Genomic DNA, 15,630 nt, shown 5'->3' with positions numbered 1-15,630 from the left:
GCCCGAGAGCCCGCCTTCTGCTAAAGTCCGGGGGTGCGAGCGAAAACCCGTGTGTGCTGCAAACCCCCTAATCGATTGTGGAAATCTAGCGCCTATCTTAAACGATCTCTCGTTAATTTCAAACAGTGTTTGGCTGGCTGTGAACATGAACTTACCTGCCACTGCCGTACCAAAGATGGAGGGTGTGCAACTGCGTTCGATTGTCCTTCGTAGTAGTTTACCACAAGGGTATGAGGGAAGTTGGAGGAGAAAACAGCATATGACGATTTCAGGGGTGTCGACTTGTTTCCTTGTATTTGAGCTCCAAGTCGGAGAACGAAAGGGAAGTATTGAACGACAAAAATGTAGCAATTGGCATATATCGCATTTATCTATACTAAAGTTCAAGTTGAATGAAGGCACTAATGTAGTCAACATATAACTACTGTTAATTGGAATTTTATGACATAAATTGCATAAATTGAATTAAATCAAATGACAAATTGATACGATTTGAATGTGAGTATCTAAAACGACTTAGAAGAACACATATCATTTTAATTACATCAGTCGGTAAACAAATCTGTTATATTTTAGGCAAACATTTATCTGTCATCCACTCCGCGCGCAGTCGTGCTACCCCGCTTGAACCGGTGCGGTGCGGTCGTGCCACCGTTTCTGGCTTAGACTGCATGGAGACGTGCCCGACGACGACGACGACGACGACGACGTGGTAGAGAACGGTACGGTTGCACAGTCAAGCTCCAGCTGCAGCTAGCTAGGGCGGGCAGAGCAGATTGCACATGCACATATTTAATGCCGATCCAATTAGACGAGTTAAGGTCATCCAGTTTGCCATTTAAGCGAAACTTGTCTCCAGCTAGAGACGACGACCGCCGACGACGGGCTACGAGGGATGGATGGCCTGACGACCGCTGCGGTTGGTATCCGAGTTGTAAGCACAATCGGTACTACTAGTTTGAACCGATTACGGTTTGAATTAATATTGGCTATCAGTCAAATGCATTGGCAATTCGTTTGAAAGCTTAACTTGTATTTATCTTTACTTCTCAGGAGTCATTATTTAATTTACATAAAAGGACTTTCTTCGCTGTAACAGGTCTGCTCTATACCCATAGGCAGAGCTTGGAGAAGAGATTTAGTCCCCTCTAGAAAAATCAATTATTCTCTATTTATTTATTTTTTTATTTATTTGTAAAAAATCATCGGACTTTTAGTGACCAATAAGATATAAACATGTTCATGATGTAAACGCATACAATACTACTATCACGAATGCATCATCTAGGAGAGAGTCGTCGATGAAAGTTATTGACCGTCTAGTTGAAGTCGAATTAATCGCAGACTTCATTACCATAAAACGGATGGGGTCGTATAGTCCATAGTTTTCATTCTGGCCTTGCAGGTGTAGGACATTCCTAGTTCTGTGGTGTCGTTCGGGAGCATAGAAGTTCAATTGGTCCCCAGACACTAGATCACAAATTCGAATTTCAAAACAGACCTTACGTGAATAGTACAATGATTGAAAACAGAAGGGGTCAAAGCGATTTTAAAAATAAATCGTAATTGTGCTTATTGGTTCTGGAGATAATGTCGTTGTAGTGTAAGTGAAAAGTTAATGTGCTATTCGGGCCAAGATCGCGAATATAATAGACGCATCGTAACAAATGTCCCGCCATGCTGTAGCTAAAAGCTATAGGGTTATTTTTACAATAAAAGGATATGGTAAAGAACTTTGAGATGCTGACGGTAAGCATGTTACTCGAGTACCAATCTTCAAATTTGTCCACTAGGCATTGCACTCAATGCAGTCGGAGTCCATCTCAATTACCTTAAAACTGTTTATATCGTCGGCTGTTGACCTTTTTCAACAGCCAGGTGGCAGGAGAGTCAACAGTTCATTTAAAACATGAGAAAAAAGCAATGGTCCAAGGTTTCTCCCTAGTGGTACGTCAGAGATGTTGCAGAACGAGTTGGGAAACTCGGATCCGATTCACACACTCAGCCTACGGTATGTTAGGTACGAGTTTATTGCGACTAGCAGAACGGAGCGGAAACCCCAAGCTTCTCAAACCCTGTAAGCAGAATACTGTGATCCACCCGATCTTTTTCCGATTTTTTTACGATATGCTTGCATTCGTAGAGTATACTGTTTGTATAGAAGATGACTGTAAAGTCGAAATTCACTATAGACACAGTCAAAGTATCACTCGATGGCTTTTTTGCGCGATCTCTGAAATGCGGCAAAAACAGTACTAGATCTGGCACCTCTTGATTGACGCCTTGACGGAGAAGCGCGTTTCCTTATGGAAGTTTGCGAACGAGTCGGTGTATGAGAACATAATCGGCAATCAGACTGTTCAAAATGCGAATGCATTGATCAACAGCGGTATTAGCATCAGGAGAAAATAACAAGGATTGCCAGTCGACATGCGCAGTTGCTGTAACTAGGCTATCGAAATTAGTTCTGTGGAAGTACAAACCATTGCCGTCGATAATATCCTCAATTACCACAGAGATCGGTAAACTGAATCTTCGCGATGGATAAATGTGCGAATGAATGATAGAATTAGGCATGCGTCATAACAAAACCTTGATATAAGACCACAGAGTATAGACGGCTTAGTGGTGTAATTGGTTAAACAACACGCTCAACTAGAGATTGGGAGCTGTGAGTTCGACTCTCACCTTCGCTAAGTCTATATTTTTGGCCTAATATCAAGAATTTTCAGTTTGCCTGAATCTACATTTCTCGCATTAAGCATTTATTCTTCCCCAACACTGAATCTAACATTAAAAGCAGGGTGATCGGCATCGAGCGTGATAATAAGTCCGGCCGCATCGGTAATCCGGCAAAGTTGTATGGCGAGATCAGTATTGGCAAGTATCAGATCAACCCAGCTAGCATTTTCATATGTATAAAAAAGGTAAAAATCAGCATTACGTACAGATATACATGCTAAATAAATCGTATTTCATGCGCAAAATTGGCATATCCGTGCTATTTTGGAGGCGATATACGTGATTACGAATAATTTTGAGCGTTACGACTATATACATACGATAATATCCGATTAAGCGCGAGTCGCTCCGTACTGTTCTACGATTTTGTGCTGAAAATCGTATGTATGTCAGCCATTATCATTATATACGACAGAAAATCAACTTGATCCCACTTTATCCAGCTTTAGTTACAATTTCGAGTTTGTTAGGAGATATTTACGGTAGTTTTCGTACATTGATATACGAGTTGGTGCTAGCTGGGAAGTAAGCGATTATTTCTGTTTACAACTGGGTTAATTTGTGTCAGGCCACAGAAACAGAAACCACCTGAAAGTGAGCGTGAGAGCGTTGGTAGTTGATGCTAGGGCAACTGTTTCTAAGAACATTCCAAACTAAAATGGACCGGTTGTTGTCATCGAATAGTAACGTTAGGTCATTCGATGCTAGATGAGAATACACACATCCAACTAAAGTCGTCGCTGATGGTCGCTGATACCTGCTTACGGCTGGGAGGTAAATAAATTACTTCCATGCTCAGAGAACGATCGGCCACTAGGACCTTGTCCCATGGCTCTCGCTTAAGTGTTGGATGGAGCTACTCAGCTTATTGTGATCAACACACCGCTGCTGCGGGATTTTTTGCCGTTTTTTGCTGGTTACGATCACTTCGAAAGACGAAAACAGCACTCCTGAATAGTTGTGGCGATAGAAGCTTCTCCAGGTTTCCGTTAAAATGATCATATTGAAGCTCGACTAAGTTGCAACAAGTTACAGGTCATCGGTTTTGGTTCGAAATCCGCGCACGTTCTGGTAGTAAATTAGCTGCGGATTGGAGCAGTTCAGTTGTGGGTTGGGCCCAGAAGTGGAAACGGGGACTGTGTCATCGGAAGAATTGATATCGGAGTTGTTGCACTTGCCTGGTCTGGAATTTAGGGAACACCGTTCCGTATACACCAATACGCAGGCACGTGACGACTGTTGTTCTCTGGCAGGAATAACTCAACTACGGTGTTTAGGTCGAGGGCTGCAATAATACCGAAATGGTTACATCCCGATACAGCCTCTGATGTTGGTAGAGATGCGGTGAGCCGTCACGCTCGAGTGGCATGCTATGTCAAGCGGGTCAGGATTGTTCGACATATGAAGTGACGCTTCGGCACTGGAAACAGATTGTGTCAGCGGTGGTGAGAAAATAATCACACTGATACTTGCCCTACGTTTTACAGGCTTCGTTCCGTACAACTGCTCACAGGGCCGGGACGACTGATGTACGCAGACAGGAAGAGCCCGACTGGATCCGATGTTGTCATAGGAGTTAGTGTGAACCATGAATTAATAGGCGATGAGAGGACGTTTGATGGTGCCTAAATGTATTTTGAGACGACACCTTCGAACTCTCTATAGAGAAGACCTTGTGGCCTATTTAGTGCAGAGTCCCGCAGTTTTATATCCATCCCGATTTTAAACGAGATGAAGTTCATAGCAGACAAGTCTGCATGTTTTTGGTCAAGGGAATGACCTTGAACGGTTCGTTGCACTGCAAACATTCTTTTACCAGATCAGTTGCATCTTCCGCTTTGACGCTACGATGAATTCTGGACAGGTATAGCCAGAAAAATTCCTTCGGAGCAGGAACAGTTATCACAGTGTCAGAAGTCGATGGCTTCGTACCACACAGGAGCTGCTTGACAACCTTACTTACTAACTTACTTAAGTGGCTTGCCGTCCTAAGACAAAGCCTGTTGAACAAGGTTTCTCTAATTACCTTGTTTGTTGGCAACCGCTCTCCAATTCCACCTGATCTAACCATCTTGCTCGCTGCGCTCCTGGTCGTCTTGTTCCTACCGGATTTGACGCAAATACCATCTTTGCTGGCTAGTTGCCCGGCATTCTTGCAACATGCCCTACCCATCGTATCCGTCTAGCTTTAGCCACCTTTTGGATACTAAGTTCGCCATAGAGCTGTGCGAGTTCATGGTTCATCCTCCGCCGCCATACTCTGTTCTCCTGTACGCCACAGAAGATCGTTCTAAGCAGTCGTCGTTCGAAAACTCAGAGTACCCGCAGGTCCTCCTCGCTATTCGGTCTAATAAGCGTCTTATACAGGGTGCACTTTGTAGGGAACTTAGTCTGCTCGACCGCAATTGCTTGTGAAGCCCACAGTAAGCACGACTTCCGCTGATAATACGCCTCTAAATCTCACGGCTGGTATCATTGTCCACCGTTACCAATGAGCCAAGGTAGACAAACTCGTCGAGTACGATAAACTCATCGCCGTCGATCAATATACTACTGCCCCAGCGGCATCGTTCGGCCTCGGTTCCGCTGACCAGCATGTAGGATACGGGAGGGTATTTCCAGCCTATTAAGTGGTAGCCTGAACAATATTCAGGAATTACGTAGTAACTATATTTATTCAAGACAAGATTTTTATACCAGTTGGTAGAATATTATTTACTGAATGTCGGCGTGTATTTTGGTTTTAATGAAACGTTACTGAATTTGAGTTATAGTCGCGAGAAATGATGAAGTCGCTGCGATTAAATTGAGCCCATTTTCTATAGTGGTGTCTGTGTTTTTTAAATTCGACCGGCCGAAATAGCCAGCACAGGGATTAAATGCTTTTCAAAAACAGATCAAAAGAGAGACCGATCGATAACGTGTCGCTATTGCCTACATTCCGAGCTCATTGAAGATAATTAGTTTTGCAGTGACAACAGCTTGCTGCTGGCGCTAGTGTATCATTGAATCGTTCATATACATTAGCCCCAGAAGCAAGTGGTTGTCACTCAAATACTAGCTATGTCAACACGATAGAAGCTTTTCAGGCGTTTCAGGCCTCACATGTTGGTAGTAGTGTAAATAACGCACCATATGCTGGAGTTAAAAACAAAATGCTGCTAATGGCTAGTGAATGAAAATTGATTTATATTTTCATATCAGAAGGGAATTTTTGTGTTCTTCCGTGATGAAAAGAAGTAGAAATGTTCTGTGACATCATATTCACAGCTGTTTAGTTTCTAGAGTAGGTAAAATTGATCATAATTGTGTGTTTTTCAAACCATCATCAAGAGTGGATATGCGTAAGCGATTGCTGTTGGTTTTTTCAGCCTGGTTACGTGCTAGTGGAGAAACAGTGCTTTTGATGTGTATTGAATAAAATTGAAAAAAATTGAATAAAAAGTGTAGCCAAAAATGGTCATGTATGCCGAAATTAGTGGCGTGCTGGGAATACCCTCCCCTACCCTACTTTGTTTTAGACGTATTTACCTTTAACCCAATCTTTGCTGCTTCGCGCTTTAGTCTGGTGTACTGTTCAGCCACCGCCACAGATGTTCTGCCGATAATATCCATATCGTCGGCAAAGCAGACGAATTGACTGGATTTGTTAAAGATCGTGCCCCGCGTGTTGATACCCGCTCGGTTCATAACACCTTGTAGCGCTGTGTTGAACAGCAGGCATGAGAGATCATCACCTATATCACGAAGCCCTTTGTGCGATTCGAATGAACTTGATAATCCACTCGAAATCCGAATACAAAACTGTGCACCATCCATCGTAGATTTAATCAGTGGGATGAGCTTCCTGGGATAGCTGTTCTCGTCCATGACTTTCCATAGCTCTTTCCGGTCGATGGTATCATACGCGGCTTTGAAGTCAACGAACAAATGGTGCGTGGGAGCTCTGTATTCACGACCCTTTTGGAGGATCTGCCGCAGTGTAAATATTTGTAGACCGGTTGTAGACCGACCTTCGACGAAGCCAGCTAGATAAGTTCCCACAAATCTGTTCGCAATTGGGGATAGTCGGCGGAAAATGATTTGGGACAGCACCTTTAGGCGGCATTCAGAACGGTGATCGCTCGATAGTTGTCACAGTCCAACTTGTTATCCTTTTTGTAGATCAGGCAGATAACCCCATCTTTCCACCAGCAGCTGTTCCGTAACCGACATTCTTCCAATTGGCCGGTGCATAAAAAAGGGCCAACTTTTCTGGTCCCATTATAATAAGCTCTGACTTGTTTTTTAGCTGCATAATGGCCTTCCTAGCTTCGCCTATCGTTGGGGCTGGCACCTCCTCCCCGTTTGTTGCACTGTCGAAATCGCTTTTCCCGTCGCCATGGTTCTCCGCCTGGGCGCTATTCAGGTTTCGCGTTTCCTGAGAACGATGCAGCTGCTCCAATTCCGCATATTTTTGCCCTTCTAGGTAGCGCTTTTTCTCCCGAAAGATATGGTTTCGCTGCATCTTCTTTTTCTTGTGTCTTTCCACGTTCTGACTTGTGGCACTGTGCATCTTGGCCGCCTGTGCAGCGTTCGCCTCATTCATCATCTTCCTACATTCATCGTCAAACCAATCGTTCTGCTGATTCCGGGCCACATACCCGATGAAACTCTCCGCTACACTACTGGTGGCTGTTTTGATGGTGTTCCAACAGTCCTCGAGAGGGGCTTCGTCCAGCTTCGTCCTCTGCCAGCAGCGCAGTTATGAGTGATTGAGCGTAGTTTGCGTTAACGCCTGGCTGCTTCAGCCATGCGAGATCTAACCGAGGTTGTCGTCGGTTTGGGCGCGTCTTAATCTTCCGTAGGTTGTGATTCGAGTCAACGTTAGCGCTTCGATAGTATCTGACGTCGATAATATCTGGGAAGTGCTGACCGTCGATCAAAACGTGGTCGATCTGTGATTCTGTCCGATTTGGTGACCTTCAGGTGTACTTGTGTAGGATTATGTCCTGGAAAAGGGATTTTCATGGTTCAGATACCGATTGACTCATAATAAATGTAGCAATTATCTATTACAACTTTGAATATATGAAAATCACCACTTATAACAGATACTACATGAACCGGATTGCAATCATATAGCACCAAAAAAGCTTCTTCAACCGATGCATCGCGATGCTGTGCACATACGAATTTCTGTCTTGAATGAAGGCAGCATGGAAAATACCTACCCGCATGAGTATTTCATGAATAATCAACTCCGACAAAATTGCATTTGCATAGGAACAATTATGGCAAAAAAGAATTGAATAAAGTTTATTAAATGTTACACACCAGCCTAACAGAACAGAACAGCCAGAAAATCAGATTGCGGAATGATATGAAAGTGAGTAATTTCAAAGCTTTTTGACTAGATTTCAGTTACTGGAAATGCAGCGCACAACAGTAAACCCTCCATAATTCTTCGCAACGAACTAACAAAATCGAATTCGAAGAAACCAAACACATCAAAACCGTACGTCCAATCTCCGGATGACACCCAAACCTACCCACATTCAACGTTGTGACGCAATGGGCTTCAATTCCACCAGCAGCAGCACCGGTTCGAAGTTGCCTCAGTCCTGACTGACACAGTATATAGCATGTCAGGAAGTTCCACATGTCCACCACACTGCTGCTGACTGGACACGTTGCGTCTGCTGAATCAGAAAGTCGTAAAGCGTCAGGCGGATCCATTTTCAAATGTAAAGAGTAGTATGATTAAATTTGTTTTAAATTTAATTAAATAAAAAGATCGTAAAATGGAAAAATTATGCGCTATAAATCTAATTCTAGGTCGCTCCACACCGCCCCGCCAGCCAGCCAGACAACGGGAGAATACCGTACCCATTCGCATAAGCTGCAAAAGCGCCTGACTCGTCGTCATCGTCGGTCGGTCCCGATTGGAACAGTACACATCGTCGTTTCGTAAGTTGTTTGTGAGCTGGTTTGTTTCGTTTAGCAAATTGGAGTCAAAATCAAGATCAAAGTTCTGGAACTGGTTCAGCATCTTCGCTATCGGATGGAGAATTTTCTAAGACACCGAGAATATACCACGAATGTGTAGAGGATGCATCCTTTCCATGGGACAAGCTGGTCTACGACCGACACGACGATAGCTTCGGAATGGTTTAGTTTGACATAACCGGCAGCCACAGCCACGTCTAGTCACCCGGGTTTAGGGCGCCGCCGCCGCTGCCGTCGCAGTGAGAATGCATGCATATTGTGTGATTGTGATGAGCTCCCGATGAGCTGCCCCACCCACTGCACTGCACCGACGACGCGACGTAACGATTCGACTGTCCGGAAAATAGGTGTGGGAATTGGCTGGAAAAATATGGCCTGGATGAGACAGCTCAGAAGTCAGACGTCAGACTGTGTACAAACAATGTATTGTGGCACGCCAAGAGTGTTTCTTGACATTTTGTTGTTGCTGTTGCTGGCTGCACCGTTACATCGCGGAAGAGACATAAATTCGAAGCAATACTGTATTGCGTTTGCGAGTCAATTGAATAATGCTGTCTGTTCTATTTTATGGCGATTTGAAAAAGGCTGATCAATATGCTGAGTAATATCCACTGGTATTTGTCACTAAACTCCTTATTGTTGTTTGGTCATATAGAAGCTAACTATTTCAAAATCGGAATCAAGCTTAAAGTTCAGTATTTATATTCAATGAACTAGGTGGACCAAGAAAAATTTAAATCATATTTTGTTAACGTTGGTGACACTACATGGACAACGTTTGAATGAAAAGGATAGAAGATAGCCAGCGCACGGGCTTAACAAGGGTTAGATGGAGTGATTCAAAAACACGTATGGAATTTTCCTCGCTGTACTCCAATTACCGGCTGCAAAGTCTGTCGATAAAGAAGGATCAAGTCTTAAAGACTTCTTAAATCCAAGGTATCTTTAACCTAGAAGAAATTTGAGAGTATTTAGAGAACATATACGAACTAACTTCACCTTCTACCGTTCAACAACCCAAAAAATAAGTGTTTTATTGTAAGCCCAGTGGAAGATATCAATCACTGGGTATTCACTTCTTCCAAACTCGCTGTTTACAGCCCAGCAGTAACAGGGGAACATTGATATTTTTCGAATCATTGCTCAAAAATATCATAGCATGCATTGGATTTGTAAATATAAATAGTGCGCTTTTGAGCGTTAATGTTTAAAACTATTTGAATCAACCACGTGCGTCATTTAACTCAAGTGCAACTGAATAGGGATACACGATAATTTTGTGACTAGCACAAAAGCTGATGAAATCACTAAAAAGTGACTTGCCATTATATCTAAATAGCGCTTGAGATTGTTTGTTTTATTTTAAAACAATAGATGATTCCATAAATTAAACAATTGAGCAAATTTTGTTCATATCCTCACATAAAGGATAAAAGAAATATCGCATCAACATCGTTTTTATAGAGATTGGTTTTAAAAGTACTCTTATCGGACTTTAAAACCACCTGCTAGGAAATGTTTGGTTTAAATGTTAACCAACATAAAGTATAAAGTTAATCGAAGTTATTCGCCTAACCTGTATACAGGTAAAGCTTGTGAATTGTGTTTGAAAATGTACTGTTTAGTAAAATCAATTTAAAAAATGCACATAAAAACCCGCTTCCATCAGTCAGTTAGCCTGTGTGGGAATCTCATTTGAAGCGATAATAAATTTTCCGTGATACTCCATTAAGCTTAATCGCCGATGCTTTACTTTCATTACCTCAATTAGATTATATCTACAGCCAGCATTCGCTACGATGAGTATCCGTTCGAATGCTAAGCCCGGGGAAGGACCGTGGCGGCGGAGGCTACCTTGAGCCGATTCGCTAGGAAACAGTGCCGCCTGGACAAGCCCCTCTCGTCAGCTGATGATTCACTTATTCACCTATTTGAAGTTAGGATTTATGGCGCACGTAACGAGCGCTGCTGGTCCGTCGGCATTCAAATCCAAACCGCCACCGCCGCCATCGCCGTCGCCGCCAGCCAGCCAGCGGTACAGTTCACTCGATTTACCACGAATCTCACTTGGGTTTTCCAGCCATCCCGCCAACCAGCCAGCCTACCTGCCACCCCGGAGCCGGGGCTGATAAATTAACCGCACTTTTCGGTGAAACCTTTTACCCCTGAAAGCGTTTCGCTGTAGCTTTTTTCGGTTCGTTTCGTTTCCGAAAGGGCTGCTGATTCTCGCGTGAATCGGAAATGGATGCAATATTTTTCCACTTTGTGCCGATTCGGTTTTGTTTTGTTTGTTGCCCGCATAGGGGGTCGCTGGTGGGCAGAACTTAAGGAACCATAATTGGTGCTTACTATAATGGTCCTCAAACTTCTCATATTTGATGTTTAAAGTTGAGCTCTCACATGCACAGTTGCAGATCAATTCGTGGGATCTTATTATTGAAAGTTGAACTTTTCAGTTCAAATGTTATTCTGATCACGATCATAAGGAAACAGTGAAGTGGCGCATTAGTGCTGTCCAATTAATTTTTGATGATTTTTTTCAAAAATTCTGAAGTGAATTCTGTAAATCACAGATTAATGCTTACGTGTATTGCTTGAAATACAGACAAGAGCAAATCATCAAAAATTGTCTAAAAATTTCAGTTCAATGTTAATATATTACGTTATTGCTTTTGGGATTAACTTGCATAAAATGAAATTAGAGTTAGAGAGATTCCCGAAAAAATACAACAAAAGAGCTCCTCGCCAACAAATTTGAAAGTTTTCTTACCTACTGTGTTTAAACAGTATAATTGGTATAAGTTTTGTCCAACCTCCACTGGAAGTTGATGCACTGTGAAACTTCACCTCCGTCTTCATCACCATCATCGTCGTCGCCGTCGTCTTCGTCGTCGCAATCGCGAAACCGGTACGAATAGGGGTTGCTTTTAATTTATTCACGCAGATCTTTCAATTTGAGTAAATAAATTAAGGAAACGATGATCATTTGTTTTGCTCCTGTTTGCCGGTTGTTTTCTACGCACTTTTGCCAGTAGAAACAAAATTGATGCAGCAAACGTCGTCGGCCATCGATTCAAAAAGAGTTGTATTGAATGATATATTATTGTCAAATTACAATTGTTTATTGCAATATTTTTATTTGCGTCACAATCCTTTTTCTAACAATCAGAAGCTTTAACCTCGAAGTGTTATACCTTGAAAAATAAAACTATCTAAATTTATTCAAATCAAAATCTTTAAGACACCAGTCTGATTACTGGTTAATTTCTATCATTTTTTGCTATAAAATGATGTGCCATTAGTTACGCAGATGCAAATTCTCAGTACGCTCGCGAATAATTATTTTGTACTCAGACCGCCATTAAAAAGGGGAAACATTCTAAATAGTGAATAATTTGCATAGTATCTACCGGTTTCATTCGTTCGTCATTTGACTGGCGCCAGTTCACTACTCCTTTTCGTCATATTATTTCATTTGTCTAACTGACTGTAATCATATGCAAATGACTGATTCGCATATATATGCTATCAGATCGAACGTGTTACTTTCGATTTGTACACCTCCGTTGAAGTCAGCTTGTATTTATAGTGGTCACTTAATCCGTTTCGTTTTCCTACACTGAACGGTGGGAACTGTTGGTTTATTATTAGTAATATACTTTAACGATGGAGGACTGAATCATACCAGACCACCCTTACTTATTTAATTGAGTTGTTTTAGACTGATCGAAGAACCAAAGATTTTTTTTGGCATTTGGATTATATTAAGAAAAAATATGCAAGACCGATATGACATCCTGAGTTTTATTACGCATTTATTATGGTTCTAGTGCCGCAACGCCGCAATAAAAGTGTAACAAAACTTAAATTACTGTCTCTCTCAATTGTTTTACATTTCACAATTGTTTTACAGTTAGTTGGCAGTATCTCTGTCTTAATTCACAATATCTTATTACAAAGTAATTCTGGAGTTCCGCAGGGTAGCACTCTAGAACCTGTATTGTTTTCTCTCTTCATCAGTAATATATCCCAACCTTTACTGCTTGACACAACATTACTCTATATAGATGATGCCAAAACTTTGTTTGTAACACCGAAGATTGTATCAGACTCCAAAACCTCATAAAATGGACTTTCTGAGAGACATGACTGCAATTATTTGACTATGGACATCGCAAAATGTACCATCATTAGTTTCTCTCTAAAACATATACATTGGTGCATGTCTGGGAATTGTCTTTGACCTACGTTATGCCACTAATACGTGACCCCAGCTGGTGTTTCACACTGGGGCACATACCTTGCCTTCTCTAAACGATTTATTTTAAACCAAAAACCCGAATTAATCCACCTAGCGGCGTGACCTAGCCTTTCTACTGCCACAATAATAATTATTTAATTTCTCAGGAACATCTATAATTAACTTGACTATATTTTTACATATCCGTTCCATATTCCACAAAGTCCTTATTTGCCAGTAAAATTCACAACGTATTGCGAAGAATAATTATATTTTCTTTCCTTGGGTGCGTAAATACTTGTAAGCGTCATTTATATTATTTGATGAACACCTTATTTAGTTTTATAATCGGTCGGCCTTAACTTTCGGGTTTCAGAGCCCCATACGAAACTTGTTTTGAACTGACAATATGAAATATGTTTTCAGAGCAGATTTTTTGATATTTTTTTTTGAGTGGTTTTAGCCCAAAGGGTAGATTTTTTTTTTGATATTTTGATATTAATACCATGCGTTCAAAAGTTAGCATCTTTGAAAAACAAGAGTTCAGAAAAATTATTATTATACTTCGCTTTTGAAGAAAAAGGATATCTACAACAAAATGATTAATCTCAAAATTTTACTATTAGTTTGCTTGGCTTCAATTTTGCAATATATCTGAATTAGAAAAAATAACTGAATAGAGCATTAGATATGAAAAAGAGAAATTGAACTTTTTCTTAGCTGGCGCTCCTTCAGATAATTATTTTTGCATGAAAATCAAAACTTAAGCTTCTTTTGAATGTACTTTCATGAAAAGATAGTCATTAGCTTGATCGCATCGTTTTTACAATGTTAGGGGGTTAGGAAAACAAGATGAGGTCGAAAAATAGTGCAAAAACTGCGCCATAAACATGCTTGAGAATCAGAAATATGATCGATATGATTTCCAGTGCTTGTCATTTTTGATTTATTTATTAAAACATGATACATGGCATAAGACATCTGTCCTTTAAAATGTCACTAACGAAAACAAATCTTACAAAATTACTACCGTGCAACGTTTACTTCCTATTTTTCATATAACATTTCTAAGCTCTAGTATCTATGGATTGAAAAGAGCATATATTGATGCGCAAAATTTGTTTGAAATTTGTATAAATTTATTTGGAAAAATCAACTCACTAGTATTTTTAATCCTATATACCACTATACCTACATGCTTAAATTAACTGCTCTTCTTCGCCTTTTGCTTTTCTTGTTTAATTGTGAGTAACAACAAGTGAAGAAAATGACACTTGAAATTTGAAATAAAATAAAAGAAAAAACTTTTCGATTGAATCCCACTATTTAATATTTATTTGCGACAGATACGTAGTTTGCCTACGACGTGCAGGCTTCATCAGTGTCTTATTTCAAAGCGTATACGTATCTGTCGCGAATAAAAATTAAATAGTGGAATTTAGTCGGTAAAAGTTTTTTTCTTTTCTTTTATTTCAGAGTTCGTATTCCACTTCAAAAACTTCAGACTATTGACATGTTTCTCACTTTTCTTGAATTTCATTGCAAATTGTCATCACATACACATACATACATACATACATACATACATACATACATATATACATACATAAATACATACATAAATACATACATACATACATACATACATACATACATACATACATACATACATACATACATACATACATACATACATACATACATACATACATACATACATACATACATACATACATACATACAAACATACATACATACATACATACATACATACATACATACATACATACATACATACATACATACATACATACATACATACATACATACATACATACATACATACATACATACATACATACATACATACATACATACATACATACATACATACATACATACATACATACATACATACATACATACATACATACATACATACATACATACATACATACATACATACATACATACATACATACATACATACATACATACATACATACATGCATACATACATACATACATCGCACACATTGAATACAATCAACATTTGATTGATACGTTTTGATTTCACACGTTTTAACGGTTTTATATACGGTGCTTAAGTGTTAAAGTTTAAATAACTTTTGAATGAACCGTCCGATTTTAAATAACTCGGTTTCGTTTGATAGATCTCAGCAGTAATTTTCAAATAATAATAAAATGTGTGATGTTTTTCATTGAATTAATTCTTAAATGTTACAAAAATATATTTTAAATACTATGTTTTCACATTTCTTTATGTCACTTTCAAACTACAAGTCCAATCATCATGAAATTTGGAAGTTAAGGGTTTGAAAGGCTCCTCTTTCATATGCAATCAATTTTGTTCAAATCGGTTAAGGGATCTATGAGATAATGAAGTCCCATATTTTTCGTATTTTTATACATAACTTTTGAACTAAAAGTCCGATCAGTATGAAATTCAATAGCGACCAATGGGACACCTAGACCTTTCATTTGACACTAAGAACATTAAAATCGGTCCAGCCATCTCCGAGAAAAGTGAGTGAGATTAAAAGCGTTACATACACACACACACACACACACACACACACACACACACACACACACACACACACACACACACACACACACACACACACACACACACACAC

This window comes from Sabethes cyaneus, chromosome 2 (genome assembly GCF_943734655.1).
Source record: "Sabethes cyaneus chromosome 2, idSabCyanKW18_F2, whole genome shotgun sequence".
Lineage (NCBI taxonomy): Eukaryota > Metazoa > Arthropoda > Insecta > Diptera > Culicidae > Sabethes > Sabethes cyaneus.
This window is presented reverse-complemented; position numbering follows the sequence as displayed.